The sequence below is a fragment of the Bos indicus genome, chromosome 2 (genome assembly GCF_029378745.1).
Source record: "Bos indicus isolate NIAB-ARS_2022 breed Sahiwal x Tharparkar chromosome 2, NIAB-ARS_B.indTharparkar_mat_pri_1.0, whole genome shotgun sequence".
Classification (NCBI taxonomy): domain Eukaryota; kingdom Metazoa; phylum Chordata; class Mammalia; order Artiodactyla; family Bovidae; genus Bos; species Bos indicus.
Window position 1 is genome coordinate 120,649,718 of NC_091761.1, and position 19,194 is coordinate 120,668,911.

At 48.6% G+C, this 19,194-nt stretch overlaps 1 long non-coding RNA gene across 1 annotated transcript; it reads right to left on the minus strand.

Moving 5' to 3' along the window:
- Positions 1-3,462: 3,462 nt before the first annotated feature.
- Positions 3,463-18,795, minus strand: LOC109572214 (uncharacterized). Its single transcript, XR_002182756.2, has 3 exons — positions 17,574-18,795; positions 15,827-15,925; positions 3,463-7,725 (listed from the first exon to the last, which is right to left on the minus strand). It is a non-coding gene; the product is annotated as an uncharacterized lncRNA (long non-coding RNA).
- Between the last annotated feature and the right edge of the window lie 399 nt (positions 18,796-19,194).

The following is a 19,194-nucleotide window of genomic DNA, read 5'->3' on the forward strand; positions in this document are numbered from 1 at the left end:
AGCAAGACTTTGTGTGGGCATGCAGCAGGCGCTCAGTGTGTGCTGATGGAGCTCAGTGAAAATGTGGGTGTGGGCAAGAGCTGTTTTCCTGAGTCAGTAGCCAGGCTAGGCTAAAGATTCTTCTGTTTTTTTCTTTTTTAAAACAAGTGTAGTTGACTTACAATGTGCCAATCTCTGCTATACAACAAAATGGCTGTTTATATATATATTTATATATATATATATATACACACACACACACATATATACACATTCTCTTTTTAATATTCTTTTCTGTTATGGTTTATCCCAGGAGATTGGATAATTCCCTGTACTATCGAGTAACACCTTGTTGTTTATCCATCCTATATATGATAGTTTACATCTGCTAATCCCAAACTCCCCGGCCTTCTTTCCCCACCCTCTCCCCATCTTGGCAACCACAAGTCTGATCTCTGTGTTTGTGTGTCTGTTTCTGTTCTGTAGATAGCTTCGTTTGTGCCATGTTTTAGATTCCACACATAAATGATTTCATAAGGTATTTGTCTTTCTCTTTCCTGCTTTACTTATTATGATAATCTAGTGGCATCCATGTTGCTGCAAATGGCGTTATTTCATTCTTTTTATGTCTGAGTCGTATTCCATTATGTATGTGTACCACATCCTTTTTATCTAGTCATCCATTGATGGACATTTAATTTGCAAGAATTCTTAACCTGAAGATCTCCTAGAAGTCTATGGATGCCTGAAATTGTATGCAGAATTCTGTATTTTTGTATATTCATAATTAATAGTAGATTAACATTTCATGCTTATTGTTTGGTAGGTTCTGCATATATTATCTCATTTATTCTCAATGACCATGTGGAAGTAAGTACTATCATTATCTCATATGTATGCATTTTGAGGCTCATATACCTATGAATGGCTAAGCCTAGTCTGTGACTCCATGCAACACCATTGTGCCAATTGCTTTGACATTTTTCTGGAAGACAGATTCTGAAGGCACCTGTGATACAGAGAAGCCTGGATGAACAGAGAAGAAAGCTAAGTAGGTTTGCTCTGTCCCAGCGAAGGGCCTGGGTCAGGAGTGCCACCTCAGGGTAAAGTTGTTTTCTGTGTTGTTTTTCTTGCTTGCTTCCTTGTTATGGGCATGAAGGTGCTAATGTGTTGGATTTGCAAAGCTCTTGGAATAACCCCTGCTTCTGGGAAGGGTGGCAACAGGAGGTTCTGCCTCGCAGTCTTTCCTCTCTGGCTGCAGCTTCGCACGTCTCATGGCTCTCACACCCCAGAGGGAGCATTGCCCTGCTGATGTCTTGGGAATGTGGCGGCTCTGTGTTTGGAATCATCCAGGGCACTGCGATGGTGAGCTGCCCTTACAGAAGGCCCCTTCCAAGTACCCAGTCTGGATGAGGTGCCCCCAAGCAAAGAGCAGAAGGGAGGAGAAAGACAGGTGTCAGAGAGCAAAGGCAAGACAAGACTTAGGCCCCCCACCCTATGCTGGTAACTTAGGCTAAATAGAGCTGCACTTTGAGGGTAACATTGCTGCATAGCAAATGACTACTCTGTATGGGGTCCCTTAGATAAAGACTTTGGGGGCAAACCTCTCTGAGCTTGGAGCTAGGAGATCCTTTTGCTTCCTACTTAGCTGGTCTGCACTCTTCAGTTAGATAAAGGAATGCTTCATTTTCTACTGTTTCCTTTTTGCCCGATGTAAGAAAGCTCCCCTAATGTTCACTTGCTATGCTTTCCTCTGCCACTGTTTCTTAATGAGATTCTTACTCCACCTCACCCAAACTCTGCTTTTGTAATTTTAGTGTTCTGTGCCCCCATGTGTGTTGTAAACTGCCTTGAGTCTGTTTTGGAAAAGAAATGGGATGTGGAAGAAGTGCTAATTATGTGGTGCAGGAAGTCAGACTGCAGAGAAGCGGGTAGCTTCATGGAGGAGGTGGGTCGGGGTGGGTCTGTGGAGGGAGGATGGGCACTGCAGACAGGGGTCATGGCCCAAGGGGAGGTACAGAGGCCGCTGGCACTTACTGGCAGCTTTTACCTAGTGAGCCTCTAGAATTCTTGGGAAATCTGCAACTGGTTAGAAATATGCTTGAAACCACGCACAGGGAAGAGAAGGTTTTCAGCTCAAGAGTAATGTCGAGGGATTTCCCTGGTGGTCCAGTGGCTAAGACACTGCACTCCCAGTGCAGGGGACCCAGGTTCCATCCCTGGTCAGGGAGCTAGATCCCACATGCTGCAACTAAGAGTTTGTATGCCACAGCTCAAGATCCCACATGCCGAGATGTATATCAAAGATTCTGCATGCTGCAACTAAGACCCAGCACAGCCAAATAAATAATAAATATTGTTTTTTGTAAAAGTAATGTCAGGAACACAGAAGAGCACAGGGGCATGTACATGTAGGCTTGAGGGCCCACTGAAGCTCAACCACAGGCCACCCTTCTTTCTGCTTCCCCCAAACTCTCCGCATGGGTGCTTTGACCGTGAATTGTGTGATTCTTTGCTGTGGGACACAGCAGTCCCTCAGAAGAGGGAGAAACCCCTGTCTTACTGTAGCTCAGTGTTCATTCATGTGCCTAGTGGTTGTGGGCCTGGGTTGGGGGTGACGAAGATGACCTGTTGTTAGATCTTGGCACTGACTGTAGCTCCCCTGTGTGCCTTGGGGAGACACTTCGTTGTGAAGCCTCAACAAACTTACTGTAAAATGAGGATCATAGCACTTGTCTATGGGTGGGCAGAGTCAATGTGAAATATAGCAGCTGCCCAATAAATGACCCTTTTTTTCTCCTTTCCCGTGGCCACTTGCTGAGGATAAAAGGACGTTACCATAGCCACCAGGTATATTTCAGAATGTCTGTCTTAACCCTTTCCTACTCCCCAGTGCTACCTCCACCCCCCATGGCTACCACACCAAACCAGGAAAGGCTGCTTGACACTGGAGTGTTTGCCGAAACCACCTCTGGTACCTGCCTTTATTCCACGGACCACCTGTTGGCTGCCTGCAGGAACTGCCCTCCTGGAAGCCAGAATGAGAAGGAGTGCAAAAGAGCAAGAGAGGTCTGTGTGCGTCCACGGCAGGGGCACCAGGGAGGTGCTGGACTGGGCTGAAAGAGTGCTGAGAATTTGTTGGCTCATCCTTTGAAAACCTTTGAAAATTGCCCTAAAGGAATGAGAGCGGTGCCTCCCCCTTGTGGTTGGCCGATCAAGTTTATGTATATCAGACCCTTGTGAATAGTGTTAGAGCCCGTGGTGCTCGGCATGTGTTCCCTAGCTGGCAGCTCCACCTCAGCAATTCCACTTTGTTAAATATCCGAAGGAAATGACTAAGTGTTCACAGCATTTGTATGACAGGGTAAGAATTGGAAACAACCTAAATTTCCAACAATAGGGGGGATAGGCTATGATTCATTCAAGGGATGAAATAGAATGCTATCATATCATTCCAAGACAAAAAAATTTCATGATAAACTATTGAGTGAATAAACAAAATCTATTAAACAATAGAGAATGGGTCCATTTTTTAAAGTAAACGTTTGATTTGTAATAATTTTAAGTTTACAGGAAGATTCCAAAGATAGTACAGAGAGTTTCTGCATACACTTCACCTAGCTTCTCCAAATGTTAACATCTTACATAACCGTGTAACAAACGTGGGTACATTATTAGACTCTGACTTTATTTGGTTTTCACCAGTTTTTCCACTAATGTCCTTTCTTTCTGTTCCAGGATCCAACCCAATATATTACATTGCATTTAGGGTTGTTTTTTGTTTTGTTTTGTTTTGTTTTTAAGTTTATACACACAGAAAAAGCATGGGAGGTTACAGATGAAAGTATTTTAACTGTGATCATAGCTGAGTGTTGAAACTATGGAGTTTTTAAAAAGCTTTCTTGGGTCTTCTAATTTTTCTGTGTATAATTATCGCATACTTAAAAACAGAAAACTAATACCTTCAGGCTGAGGTGGTGTCTCTCTGGTGACTCCTAGTATGGCTAGGCTGTGTTGTGATTATTTATTCATTTGTCCTCTTTAGACTGACCTCAAAAGGAGGGGCCGTGTCTTCTTCATCTCCTTTTCCCCAGTCTTGCAGCTTGGGTGGGGGCACTGAATTCTGGTTGAATGAATGAGTAAAATCAAAGAATTTTATTGCTACCAACTTTCACAACTAGTCTTAGCATTCTCTCAACTCAAGGAAACCCCAGGCTTATGTTTCTCTAGTTGGGTGACCCCTGCAGAAGTATTGGAACTGTTTTTAAAGTCTGCAGCCCCAGAGTTGACCCTAATGCCCATTACTGATTGAGTCACTGTGGGCAGAGTCATGGACTATGCCAGATAGCCAGACCTAGGTCAGCTGACCAGGCGTTTATATGGTGTCCAAAGAAAAGACAGAGTTCTATTGTCCAAGGGAGTGGGGTTGGATGTTAAGCAGGTTAAAAATAAATACAACATCAGAGTCAGGTCCCAAAGCAGTTGCTTAAATTCCTGATTCTTCCCACTAAACTATAAACTTGAGGAGGATAGGTCCACATCAGTACTGTTTATTGTTAAATCCCCAACACCTAGCACAGAACTTGATATGTGCTGCTGAGTCACTTCAGTCGTGTCCAACTCTGTGCGAACCCACAGACGGCAGCCCACCAGGCTCCCCCGTCCCTGGGATTCTCCAGGCAAGAACACTGGAGTGGGTTGCCATTTCCTTCTCCAATGCATGAAAGTGAAAAGTGAAAGTGAAGTCACTCAGTCATGTCCAACCCTCAGCGACCCCATGGACTGCAGCCTTCCAGGCTCCTCTGTCCATGGGATTTTCCAGGCAAGAGTACTGCAGTGGGGTGCCATTGCCTTCTCCAAACTTGATATGTAGCAGGGGCCTAATCAATATGTAGTGAAGAAAATACATCTCTTTGTAAAAGTAGCTTATTAATAGTGTTTGAATCAGAATGATTTTAGTTGCAAATAACAGCAAACTGGCTTTGAAAAGGAAATTTGTTGGCTCATGCAGCTGAAAAGTCTTGTGGAGGCTGGGAGGCATGATTTGATCTATTTCTCTGCTAATCCCCTAGCTCTGTACTCTCAGGATCATCCTCAGGTTGGCTACTCTCATGACAGCAAAAGGACTGCAGCAGTTCCAGACCTCACATCTACACTCTATACCATCTGGAGCCAGAGAGAGACTCTGTATCCAAGAGTTCCCAGCAGGATTCACTGTGGACTAAGATCATCTGTTGTTCAGTTGCTAAGTCATGTCCGACTCTGTGACCCCATGGGCTGCAGCACACCAGGCTTCCCTGTCCTTCACTGTCTCCTGGAGTTTGCTCAAATTCATGTCCATTGAGTCAGTGATGCTATCTAACCATCTCATCCTCTGCCACCCTCTTCTTTTGCCTTTAATCTTTGCCAGCATCAGGGTCTTTTCCAATGAGTCAGCTCTTCGCGTTTGATTAGCTTCTTCACAAAGATCATCTGATCACTTGTGAGCTGGCCATTAGTGGGAGGGGTTATTTATTGGCTTAGCTTAGATCATGTGCCCTACCATTAGAACAAGTGCAGGAGGGAGTAGAATCAGCTTTCCTGAAATCATGTGGAACCCCAATGGAAACTGAGATTTTTGAGAAGGCAAAAGCAGTCTAGGTCCTGGAGAGGTAACAAGCAGGCATCTGACTCAGTTGCTGAGTTGTGTGGAATAGACATAGGCTGCAAGAGTTAAGGGAAGGCAGTGAGTGAGGGCTGCAGCAGCCGGAGAAGGGAAGCTTCACGGAGGAGAAGAGCCTGAACTAAGACCTGAGATGAATGATTTAGGCAATGGAGAGTTGTGGGCTGTGGGGCAGTGAAGAGGAGGGAAGGACCTCTTGTGAAGATGTCATGAGCGTTTCCATGTGCCAGACGGCATGCTAACCCCTCTTTAGGCATTTTCTCCATTAATCACCACAACAACCTGCAAATTTAGTATCTTCATTGTCTCCATTTTACAGGTGACAATCTGAAACCCAGGGGACACACGGTAATTGTTGACGTTGGGCCTTGGACCCAGCCTGTCTGGCTCTGGAGCCATGATGCTAGTGAGTGAAGAGGGCTGAGGCCATCTGAGGTGTGTGTGCGCTAGTGGAGTGGCCTGACCTCAGAGATCATCACAGAGGTAGTTAAGAGTGTGAAGCGAGGCTCCAGAGTTTCATCTCCCAGCCTGTGTTCATGCTGTTTTCTCCACCTGGAGTTCCTTCTCCCCATCCCTCTCTAAACCCTACTCCTTCATGGCCTGAGCCCCCTAATACATTGTAACACCTAGCCCATGTGAACTGCATGAGACTGTTCTCACTAGACTTCCGTGAGCTCCTCACAAAAACTGCACCTCACCTTTGTATTTGGGGGCTTGACACAGTGAACAGCCCTTTATGGTTGCCATGGTGACCTCTTCTGAGGACTGGAGGGATATCAAAGACACAGATTGTTAGAGCCCTCAGCTTTACCTTATCTAATCCTCTTGCTTTATAGGAAAAGAAATAGGCCAGAGAGGTTGGGACTTTCCCAAGGAACCAGTTAAGTCTAGAACTCAGGATCCTGGGATTCGAAAAGGATATGGCTTGAAGAGCATTATTAGCTCTGGAACCAGATTGAACTCAGATCCCAGTTTCTCTGTGCCAGTCTGTGTGACTTGGGCAAGTCACTTACCCTCTCTGAGCTTCATTTCCCTCAGCTGTATAGTGGGGTTATAATGGAGCCTCCTCCCAGGGCTGTTGTGAGAAATAGTTCTTTTGAGTTTCCAGCACAGAACCTGGCACATGATGATTCTGCAGGAAATGCAGGCTTTCGTCATCCAAGTTATGGACACCAGCCCCACCCAGCAGGGCCTTCAGAATCCTCCTGTCCTCTTCCACATCCCAGTCCACACATCTTCCCTTCAGAACAGCTGAGAGACCAAAAGGAAGTCGCTGTGATGACTTTGGGGTGGAGGTGGGCCAGAGTCCCCTCCTTTGAGATACTGGCTTGGGCTCATATGACTCCCTTGTAGGTCAGAGCCCCACCTGTTGCTGCCCCACTGGCTTGAGGCCACCAAGGCCGGGCCCTGAGACTCCCTGCTTCCGCCTCAGGCTGGCACAGGTGTGGAGCTGCAGTGTGGTCCCTCACATGCTCTGTGCCAGACCAAGAAGGCAGCAGGAATAACAGCCCTGGGCAGACACCCAGAATGCAAGGTCCTTTGTCTCTGGGGTGGAGGTGCTCCCAGGGCTGGATGGCACAATCACATGACTGGGCCCCGCCCATCCAAAAGATATACTAAGTCATCCCCTTTTGAGAGCCGCCACCCAACCCCTGCTCCTGCTCATATAAGCCCCTGACTCCCCGTCTTCTGTGTCTCCCTGGCTGGGGGATGGTGGACAAGTCACTTTAGTCCTGTGTGTTTCGGCTTCCTCCTCTGTACTATGGGGACAGTGATGCCTTCTTCAGAATTAAACAGAATCCCATATATGAGAGTGTCCCATGCTAGGTCTTCACACAGTAGGTGCTCAATATATGTTTCTCCCCTCCTCGCTCAGCTGTGCCATTGTCTGGGCAGCGGGGATCAGAACCGAGGCATGATGCCTTTGAAAGTTCACCAAGCTCTGAGCACAGCTGTCTGAAATCATACCTTCTGTTCCCACTGGATGGACTCCCAACACCTGGGCTTGGTCCTGGTTCTGCCCCTTACCAGGCAGCTTTTATTAATATGTATCATTCACATTCTGTGAGCCTTGGTTTCCTCATCTGCAAAATAAACACATTTATTGATTCAATATATTTACTCTTTTGTACTGGGCTCTGGGCACCAAGAAACAAATGAGATTGCTTGCCTTCAAGGACCTCCCGGTCTAGTAGAGGAGACAGATGTAAAATCAGAGACACGTGGAGGGAGCAGTAAGAGCATAGCAGGGGGTGAAGAGCTTAGCCTAGGTGGATCTGGGAAGACCTCAGAGGAAGGGACATCTGAGCCACACCTTGAAATATGAGTGCAAATTTGCCAGGCAGCCGTGGGGGACAGACTTTGTGTCAAATGTGTTTTATTAATTGGGCTGCCTGGCCCTGCTAGCTCCTACCTCAGCCCACCTTGCTTACAGAGGAAACAAAGAAATGCGCTAGAAACTCATCTCCAGGCCAAGAGCTCCTAGAACAAGGGGCAAGGGAGGTGTAGCCACCTGCAGGGCAAAATCTAGACTCACCAGCCCACCACACGGAGGCCCATTCACCTTCATATCCCCCTTGTATTTTACACTCTGGCACAACAGAACCTCTTAAAGGTTCCTGAGATCAACATCAACCTGTCTCTCCTCCTTGAGTCCCCTCCCTCTCCACATCCACCTGGCAACCTCCAGTTCATCTCCTGGAAACGTGATTGGGCCCACAAGCCACCTGGACACCTTTTTATTTATAAATACACAGACTCAACCTATGTTGAGGAGTGACTGAGGATCCTTCAAAGACAAAAAGTAGGTTTACGCAGTGTCCAGCATAGGATTGACCCAGGGCTGCATTTCTGGATGAACGGTTCAAAGTCCACTTCTTCAGCCAACATTGGGCTTCTGCCTCTGGCCTGCTGGCAGTCAGCAAGGCATAGAGGATGCAAGAAGCACAGGGTACCGTCCAGGGAGAAACACACATTAACAGGTAATTATAGCATTGGGTGATACGGTGGGAAAACAAGTGAGAGCAATTATAGGTTTCCCCTGATATCTAAAATGGGGGCTTTCCACTGCAACCTTTCATAAGCCAAAATGGCATAAGGCAAAGAAGCAGTTATCTCAGGACACAAGAACACACAAGATAGAGCACAGATGCTCACAGACACAGGTGAAAGCTATGGCAGCTTGATGCTGAGACGCTGAGTGGGGTGCCCAGAGAAGGAGCTTCGTTGTGCCACTCTCTGCTCTGCTCTGGATGCCCACTGCCTCTACAGCTGGCTGCAGAGCAAACACTGAATGCTGTTTTTGCTTTTTGCCTTGTTTTGTAAAAGTGAAAATCCCCTTCGGATTCCTCTTGGTTAGCAAAAACAGGTACTAATGTGGGTCTTCTATAAACAAAGTGGTGGAAAGCAAACTTTTGAAAAACAAGGGATACCTGTAACTTTGGGTGCACTGGAGAAGACTTGGAGTAGCCAACATGAAGCTGGGCCTTGAAAGCAAAGCAGGAGTTTGCTGGATGGTGAGAGAAGAAAAACGTATACAAGGCACAGAGACATGAAAAAGGATAGCATGCTCCAGGGACAGCAAAGTATTCCTCATGGCTGGAGCCTGAGAGGAATGGCTAGTGGCGGGGGGATGGGTGGGAGGGCTGAATATGGGAGATGAGGCTAGGGAGGCAGGCCGGGGCCAAGGAGCAGCAGACCTCACCCTCATGTCAAGGAGTTTAGACACATACACATCCTAGAGCCAGTTATTGAAGATCTTCAAACGAACAGAGTGACATGGTCAGTTTGAGGGATTCTGTTTTTTAGGCCCCAGAGCAAGGCATTCAAGATCTTAGTTCCCTGACTAGGGATCAAACCTGGGCCCCCTGCACTGGGCCCCAGCCAGGGAAGTCCCAGTTTGCATTTCAATGTAGAGGGGAGAGGGGATATAGAAGCCCGAGAGGAAGCTGTTAGTCCAGGGATTTGGGCCACTCAATACTGTTAACACTCAGTCATCACTCTGTTCGGCTCCATGCTAATTACCTTATACAGATCCCATTCTCCCAGGACCCTCTTTCAAAGGCTGAAAAACTGAGGTGTAAAGAAGTTAAGTACCTTGCTTTACTTGGTAAGTGGTGAAGCCTGGATTTGCACCATGGTGGCACACTTCAGGGCCTGTGCTTTCAGTTTCTGTGCTATATGGGTTCTCACTAGCATCACAGCAATAATAATAATGCTATGCTAATGAGGTTTGCTGAGTGCATATTCAACTTTGGACTCTTACCTCAGGTTTAATCAAGTTCTAATCAGGCTGGCAAGGAGGATACTGTCCAGCTGGAAGGCCATCCCCAGAGCCCAGAGTCCAGTGGAGACAGTGCTCCAGGCCTTGCTGTATCCAAGCCACTCAGAGGGAAGTGACCTGGCCACCTCCCCAAACTGCTGACAGTGACCTTTGGCAGAGGCATCCAGAGCCTCGTGCTGCAGTTGGCCGACAGCCCAGCCAGAACGGCTGAGCCAGTATGGCCTGGGCAGCTGCGGGGCCTGGGCCCCAGGGGCCTCCAGACACCTTGGCTTAAAGCCAGGACACTGTACAAGGCTGCTAGAGCCCATAGCGTTGGACCCAGCATTAGGAGCCCAGCTTGGTCACTGATGTGCTATGGAATCTTGGGCAAATCCCTACCCCTCCGTGGGCCTCAGTTTTCTAGAAGGTGAATGAGTAAAACTTGCCCCTTCCTTACATGGCCTGTGATGGGCAGGGCACTGGGAGTACCACAGAGTCATATCTTCTGCCAGGAAAGCTGACCCTCACGTTACTTAGGATCTCTCCTTAGTGCCAGGCCCTGTGCTCTATACTGAGGCCACAGAGCAGGGCTGAGCTGACTCCTGCCTCCAAGCAGTTCCCAGTTAGTTGTGGGACTGGGGGACAGACAGTAAAATCAATTGCAGCCCAGTGTGGTAGGTACTGTATTGCATAGAGAGAAGGATACCTGTGGGGCTCCAAGGAGGGAGCAGCTGGCTCTGTCTGCAGAGACCGGGAGGGCCTCCAAATAGGAAGAACAGGGAACTGCACCCTGCATCTTCCAGGTCGAGAAGGGGGTGGGGTGCGTTCCTATTGAGGCAACAACCTGTGCAAAGGCCTGGAGGCAGAAAAGACTGGTCCGTTGAGGAAAAGGTGAGCATCATATGGCAGGTGGTGGGGAGGGGAGTGTGTATGTGTTCAAGGAAATGGGGCTGAAGGGGCAGGTGGGAGGCAGCATGGGGCTGCACTGAGTCCCAGGCTGCCAAGGCACAGCTGAAGACTCCTCGGCCAGGAGCAGAGCCCACACACAGGCCTCGTGGGCAGCTGGGAAGGAGCCTCTGGAGCCCCAGGTGGCCGGTTCCTCCTCCCTTCCAAGGCCAAAAGTCACCCTGCCCTCCTGTTCAGGGCACTCCATCCCCTCCAATCTCAGACAAAGCCCTTCACAGAGCAGCCCAATTATCTCAAGCACCTCATCCTTGGGAGCTTCATCCTCTATCTTCTAGGTTTCCTTGGCAGTCCAGTGAGGCAGCTGAGGCTCAAAGCCACCAGGTGGTGCAGAGACAGTTTTAAGCACCTGTGGGTCAGTCCCCATGTTAATCTCTGGAGAAGGAGCCAGACAGGATGCCTGCAAGGAGCTCACAGTCTGGCTGGGAGAACAAATGCTAAACGGGGGAGCATGCTGATAATTAATTATTTACTGTTGTTTTGGTTGTTTAGAAAAACACATCAGCCATAAAAAAAGAATGAAAATAATGCCATTTGTAGCAACATGCATGGACCTAGAAATTGCCATAGTAAGTGAAGTAAGTCAGAGAAAGACAACCATCGTATAATATCCACCTATACATAGAATCTTTAAAAATGATGCAAATGAATTTATTTACAAAACAGAAGTTGAGTCACAGATGTAGAAAACAAATCTGTGGTTACCAGAGGGGAAAGGGAGGGATAAACTGGGACATCGGGACTGACATACACACACTCCTATATATAGAACAGGTAACTAATAAAAACCTACTGAATAGCACAGGGAACTCTCTCCAATATTCTGTAGTGACGTATACGCGAACAGAACCTTAAAAAAAAAGTGGATATACCTGTATGTATAACTGACTCATTTTGCTATACAGCAGAAACTAACGCAATAGTGTAAAGCAACCATAATCCAATTTTAAAAATTAATTCAAGGGTGGGATGGGAAGGGGGAGGAAGGCTCGAGAGGAAGGGGATATATATAATTATGACTGATTTGAGTTGTCGTATGGCAGAAATCAACACAACACTGTAAAGCAATTATCCTCTGATTAAAAAAACATAGTGAAAAAATTTTTGCAACAAAAAATAATAAAATTAATTCAAAAATTTAAAAATAAATTAATAAATAAATGAAAAATACATGTAGCTGGAGAACTTTATAAGAGGGAGCTGACCTCTCCGGGCAGACAGAGAAGGCATTCCTGAGAAGTAATGTTGCAGTCTGAGCCTGAGGAAGCAGTGTTGCTGGCTTACTCATTGAAGCAGGAGTGGGGAGAATGTTACCAAGTCCCAAATGACTTGTCCCAGGTCCTCTGTTCACAAAGGGGATTTGACTCCAGGTCCACTGTCTCACAGTCCTCCTCCCATCAGGATTTTTCTCTAATTATTCAGATGTCACCAGTAAAGAATTTCCATATCTTTGATCTTGCTGGATCCTCCCTGAGGTAGGGCCCACCTGCCCATTTAAAGGCAAGCTGAAACATAGGGAGTCCAAGTGACTCACCCAAGTCCACACAGCGAGTCAGATCTAGGGCAAGAACCCACATGTCTGGGCTCTGAGATACCCGATGAGATCACAGAGGAAATTCGATGCTGTCTTTCCCAGCTTTGCCTTGGACCAGACCATCCCTGGAATGACAGACACCCAAGGGGCTTTCCTGGAAAACAACTTCCTTGAGGGACATGAGAGCTGCTAAGAAATATTTTCAGCTCTGGGGCAGCCCCATGCTAAGTCCATGTTCCTGGGCTTAGCGTGCCCAGGAACCTCCCTTACTGATAGCCCTGAGCTCAGAGCAAACACTTGGACCATGATTCTTTCTGCCCTTGATGTTTCAAACAGAACTGCTGCTGAATGAAATGGAGTGTAAGCAAGGGCTGGACAGGCCTCTAGGGCACACAGGCACCACCTTCAGAAAGACCTGTAAACTGTAGTAAGCTCTAAGCCCTGGAGCACAGGGCCCTCAAGCCCTGAAGAGGGATGAGTATCTTTGGATCCCAAGGGGATATCATCCCCATTCAGGGGCCTCTGGGTCCCAGTGGGAAGACCTCTAGACCATTACAGATGGATCTTTTGGGGTTTTAATGAGGAGTCTTTGAATACTGTGGACCCTGGTGACGGGGTTCAAACAATAACAGATCACTTGTCAGAATCATGGTAACAGTTGAAGTGTTTGCATGTATTTGCTGTGTATCTATGGAGTTGCTTCAGTTCTTTTCATCCCCAGAGCACGCACTCCTTGATGGTCTTATGCTCCACACTGGCCCTCAGAGCTTCATCTTACGGCGCCAAAGAGACTGAAGATGGAAAAATTAAATCCAAATCCCCTTAGAGAAGCACACATCTGGAATCAGACCTTATCCTGTCCTGGGGCCTCCATCTGCCCTTGCACCCTCCCCCCCGCCCCCCACCACCCAGCTGGCCCTGCCTTTCCAACTCCTGCTGAGCAGCAGGCCTTAGAAGCCAAATAACCAGCCCCTACTCCCTACTCCTTTCTGAAAAAGCCTTGTCTGGGGAGGTGGGATGAACTGGAGACCTTCATCCTGACTCTGCCTCCTTCCCTGCTTTGCTAGGAGTTTAAGTGAAATCCTGGGTCTGGGACCTCCCTGGTAGTCCAGTGGCTAAGAAGCTGCATTTCCGATGCAGGGGGCCTGGGTCCAATCCCTGGTCAGGGAACTAGATCCCACATGCCACAACTAAAGATCCTGCATGCTGCAACGAAGACCCAACACAGCCAAAAAAATAAGTAAAATCATGGATCTGAAAGTACTTGGTAAACTGAAAAACATTGAACTGACACAAACCAGGGAAAACACCACCTGTTTGGTACAGAGATGAGTGGTTTAACATCATGCCTCTGAGGGGCTCACAGTCTGGGTAGACAGACACACAGACCAACATGGCATGGTTAGTGTGACGGCCACAGGGTGTGCCAGGCGCTGTGAGGGTACAGACAACTCCTGAGGGAGAAAGAGAAGGTCTTGAGAGGAGGACACCTTGGAGATGGGCCCTGAGGGAGGTGTGAGAGTTTACCAAGTAGACAAAAGAGAATATGTGCATTTCAAAGGCAGGAACAGCTGGTGCAAAGGCAGGGGGCCTGGAGAGGGAATGACATCCAGCTAGAGCCAGAGAGTCCAGTCAGGGATGGGCAAATGAGTCTTGGCAAGGCAGTCAGTTCCGTTCAGTTCAGTTCAGTCGCTCAGTCGTGTCTGACTCTTTGCAACCCCATGAACTGCAGCACGCCAGGCCTCCCTGTCCATCACCAATTCCCAGAGTTTACTCAAACTCATGTCCATCGAGTCGGTGATGCCATCCAGCCATCTCATCCTCTGTTGTCCCCTTCTCCTCCTGCCCCCAATCCCTCCCAGCGTCAGGGTCTTTTCCAGTGAGTCAACTCTTCGCATGAGGTGGCCAAAGTACCAAAGTATTGGAGTTTCAGCTTCAGCATCAGTCCTTCCAATGAACACCCAGGACTGATCTCCTTTAGGATGGACTGGTTGGATCTCCTTGCAGTCCAAGGGAGTCACGGCAGGGCAAACAGTGCTGAAAAGCTTACTAAGAAGATTTGGAGTTCTTTTCAGTAAATAACAAAACTTCTAAAGTAGGGAAGTGGTACTTAAGCAAGAAATGCTTATTTCAATTCTTCACAAGTTTCAAAATAGAGACTTAGAGTAAGGAAGCAAATTGCTCAAAGCCTCAGTATTAGTCAGGAAAACAGAACTAATAGGAGATATGTATATTGCCACACTTATATTTTTATATGTAAATATTTATACTTATATCTATATAAGATTTATTATAAGTGTGTGTATACACACACACACACACACACATATATATGGGGCTCTCCAGGTGATACTAGTTGTAAAGAACCCACCTGCCAATGCAGGATATATAAAGAGACACAAATTTAATCCCTGGGTCGGGAAGATCCCCTGGAGGAGGGCATAGCAACCCACTCCAGAATTCTTGCCTGGAGAATCTCATGGACAGAGGAGCCTGGTGGGCTACAGTCCATGGGGTCGCAAAGAATCAGACACTACTGAAGTGACTTAGCACACACACGCATATATAGGAGATTTTTTTTGTAAAGAATTGGCTTGTGCGGTTATGAAGGCCAGCAAGTCCCAGGATCTGCAGGGTGAATCAGCAAACTGGAGGCCCAGGGGAGCTAATGGTTTAATTCTAGTTCAAGTCTGGAGCTATCTGGACACCCTGTGATCCAGTCAAATTGGCACATAAAATTATCACATCCTCACAGCTAAACAGTGGTAGGGCTCAGGTTCGATCCCAGGACTATCTGACTCGAGAACACATTGCCACAGCAGCCTCTGGGCAGAGATCCAGGGCTCTCCTTTCCCAGCCTGATCTCCAGCCTCATGCCAGCTGGAAAGAAGCAGCCAGTTACCAGCCAGGTCAGGCCATGGGCCAGCCAGAGATAACCAAGCGGGGCTTGGGGAAGGACTAAACAACAGCTTCTCTGTTTTAGGCAAGGCTTTACAAAGGGTTCCACGCCCTCTTGGGTGACCAGGTGAGGACAAGGGGGTTGGGGCTCCAAAGGAACTGGCCAGCAGGAGCAGGACCTCCTTTGCTCACATCAGATGTCTAAACAGCTGTGCCTCTGTCTCCCTCCCCACCTCCTGCTCCCTGACCTAGAGAGTCATTGCTTTCAAGATTGCTGGAACTGGAAAAGCCCCCAATCTTCCCTTCTTCAAATCAGTTCCACACCATTATGCAGGTGGCAAAACAGAGATCCAACGGGCTTCCCCACTGAGCCAATTCAGTTCTTGTCAACCCATGTTTATAGGTCTCACTGCGTTCTACCGTGTAGAGGCTCAGATGGTAAAGGAACAGAAGAGGCAAGTCCAAGAGAGCGGTTACGTGACTCTCTCCCCACCAGCCTGGAACCCCTAAGGAATAAAGATGCACCCACCTCTGTACCTCCAAAGTGAGCACAGGGCCTAGCATAGAAAAGGTGTGTGTGCCGGCTATTCAGTAAAGTCCCCACATGTCCCACAAGGTCCTGGGGTACCTACGAGAGACACAGAGAACAGAATCTTCATAGGCTGGGGCTAGTATAAAGGTGGGTGGTGAGAGAAAAGAAGTGGAGGATAAAACATGACAGGTTCCAGGCTTCAGCTCCTGGGTACATGGGGGTATCCTTCCCTAATTTGAAGGACAGCTGGAAGAAGTGCAAATCTAAAGGGAAGATGACAAGCACAGCGGGGACCCTGAAATTATGAGTAAAGGTCTGGAGAAGGAAAAGTAAAAGGTTTGTTTGGGGAAGGCTGTTGGTATGTCTTGGAGAGCAGGAAGAATTAGGTATGAGTGGTAGGAGGTTTGGAATGGAGGCTGAGATTGGTCCTTGATTCCTTTCTGGCAGTGGAGAGCCACTGCAGGTCTGTAACAGATCCTCAGAGAGATGATTCCAGAAGTCACTTCCAGGACCTTCCCTGGTGGTCCAGTGGCTAAGAGTCCAAGTTCCCAATGCAGGGCGCTTGGGTTCAATCCCTGGTCAGGAAACTAGATCCCACATGCTGCAACCAAGAAAGCATTTGCATGCCACAACAAAGATAAAAGATTATGCGTGCTGCAACTAAGAACTGGTACAGCCAAATATATAATTTTTTTAATTCTTAAAAAAAAAAAGGTCACTCCCAGTAAGCACCATGGAAACAGCACCGCCAGATTCCTCAGGGAGTAGGGGAGATGAAGCCAGACTCTGCCCACATCAGTGCCCACTTTCTTCCCTGTTCACCATATTTCTTCCCTGTTCACAATATTTACCCCTCCCCATTGGGCTGACGAAGAAACTAACACAGGGAAGTGAAGTGTGTGCCTGGGGTCACAGCTGGGAAGAAGAGAATCACTTGGAGCCCATCCCCCTCCTACCTTACAGAGAAAGAATAAGAGGCCCAGAGGGGAAGGTCCCCATTTTGCCCATGAGGAAGTAGAAACACAGGAAGGTTGGGTCTTTTCCAAGCTATTCAGTAAATAGTGATCAAGCCCTACAAACATCCTGAGTGTTTTTTCATCTCTCCACAGAACCAGGCCTTTCTACAGTCCTCAAGCCCAGAGTTTCCAAAATACTTGTCTTGGCCGCTGTATCTTTGGTTCAAGATGATGCCACTGCGGAACCAGATGCAACCTGACTGCATACTGAGACCCAGGGAGGGGAAACAACCTCCCATCACCCAGAAAATCAGGGTCTAAGGTCAACGGCTATTTCCCTGGGCTGTCCCATAGAGTGGCAGGATAGAGGCTCGAGGGGTGGTGGGAGCAGCCTCTGGGTGACCCTGGGAAACGTCTCTGGGGAAACGAAGATTCTGAGGCCCAGAGACGGCAAGGGGCTGGCCCCAAGCTCCATCAGCTGAGACCTGCTGTTGCCCTACCTCAGCACTTGGCGAACACCAGGTACTTTCTGGCGGTGAGGAGGATGGGCCCAGCCCCCGCACTCACCCCACATCCCACCATGAGAGGGCACCAGGACAGAGGGGCTTTCCACTCAGATCCCCGAGAGAAGTTGCTCCATCATCCTGTCTCACCACAACCATTTCCTTCTCTAAAAACTCCCTTCCCCACAGGCCCGGAGGCCAGCCAGGCTCTTCTCAACACAGAGGGACTAGCTTCTCGGGCTGAAGCCAGGCTGGGCTCAGGAATGTCCCAGGAGACCCTCTTACCTCTGCCACGGCCACAGAGGGTGTGTGCCGGGTTGGCCCCAGGCTGGGCGGGGCCTGAAGCTAGCCCCTCTCTGAGAGGAAGAGTCACACACTCCCACGGTTGCAAAGGCTTCACACACACAGGAGCTCACTTAATCCTCCCAGCCAACCCGCAGCGGCGGAACAGTTATTACCAATGGCCCTTTTCCAGGTAAGGAAAGTGAAAGCAGGAAGGAGCTCTGAGTAATAACGACTTTTCCGTCTGACTGAGCAATTTGTTCCTCCTAAGGGTCTGCTCAGTAGTGTATCAGCAGAGTATCAGGTTCTGAGTTTTGTTTAGCTTTCGCAGACTTTTTTGGAAGTTGCCCGGGAAAGAGCCAAGCCTCACCCGTCGTTTCCAAAGTGGAAGCCCCCTGGATTGGGAAAACCGGAGCAGGAAAGGAGACTTGACTTAGCGAAGTTCACACAGGGCAAGTGAACTAACTGGCTGGGGTCAGACTTGGCGGCGGGAAGTACCTGCCAGGCTTGTACCCTGACACCCAGGCTGCCGCCTGCCGCCTCCCATCCCTAAGGCCTCAGCTTCTCGGCCCTTCCAGAGCTCACGCCTCCGGTGGGGCCGCAGACTGTGGGAGCCTGGTGTGCTGAAACCCGTCGATCTCTGTGGGTGGAAAGAGTCCGACCCCACCCGCTTTGGGCGCCGGCAGCTCCTCCAGCCCCCGCTGGCCTCCCTGACCCTTCCAGCCCTGCCCCCGGCCCACCACCTATACGCCAAGCACCTGAGACTTGAAAGGCTCCACCCCCAGCGGTGCGACAGGTGTAAGGGGCGGGGCCAGGCCGAAGCTCTGCCCCTTTACCTGCGGAGGCCCACCTTGGGAGACGAAAGGTTCGCTCCCCCTAGAAGAAAGAAGGTATGGCTGGTAGGTGTCGCCAGCAGTTACTGACTCACACTCATCCATTCTTTCATTCAACCTCCCTGATGTTTATTCATGGACTTCCTAGGCAAATTCTTAAACCCCAGAACCTGCTAATTCTCTCACTAGACTCTTCCGGACAGCCAAACTGGGTCATGCCTTTTTCTGAACCCTGGGGACACAGCAATGCATAAGGTGAACACAATCTCTGACCTGGAGGAGTTTAGTAGTGCAAGGGGCACAGCAGCATGTGTCTGGTACTGTAAAGGATGGGCACAAGGCAGCAAGGAAACAGTGAAGAAGCGTCATGTGTAACAGCATTCCAGGCAAGGCTACAGAGAGGAGTGGTGTCCCACCTGGATCAGGAAGGGAGCAACAACTGGCCAATGGTGGAGTTAGCAATAGTCAGATCAGATCAGATCAGATCAGTTGCTCAGTCGTGTCCAACTCTTTGCGACCCCATGAATCGCAGCACACCAGGCCTCCCTGTCCAGCACCAACTCCCGGAGTTCACTCAGACTCACGTCCATCGAGTCAGTGATGCTATCCAGCCATCTCATCCTCTGTCATCCCCTTCTCCTCCTGCCCCCAATCCCTCCCAGCATCAGAGTCTTTTCCAATGAGTCAACCCTTCGCATGAGGTGGCCAAAGTACTGGAGTTTCAGCTTTAGCATCATTCCTTCCAAAGAAATCCCAGGGCTGATCTCCTTCAGAATGGACTGATTGGATCT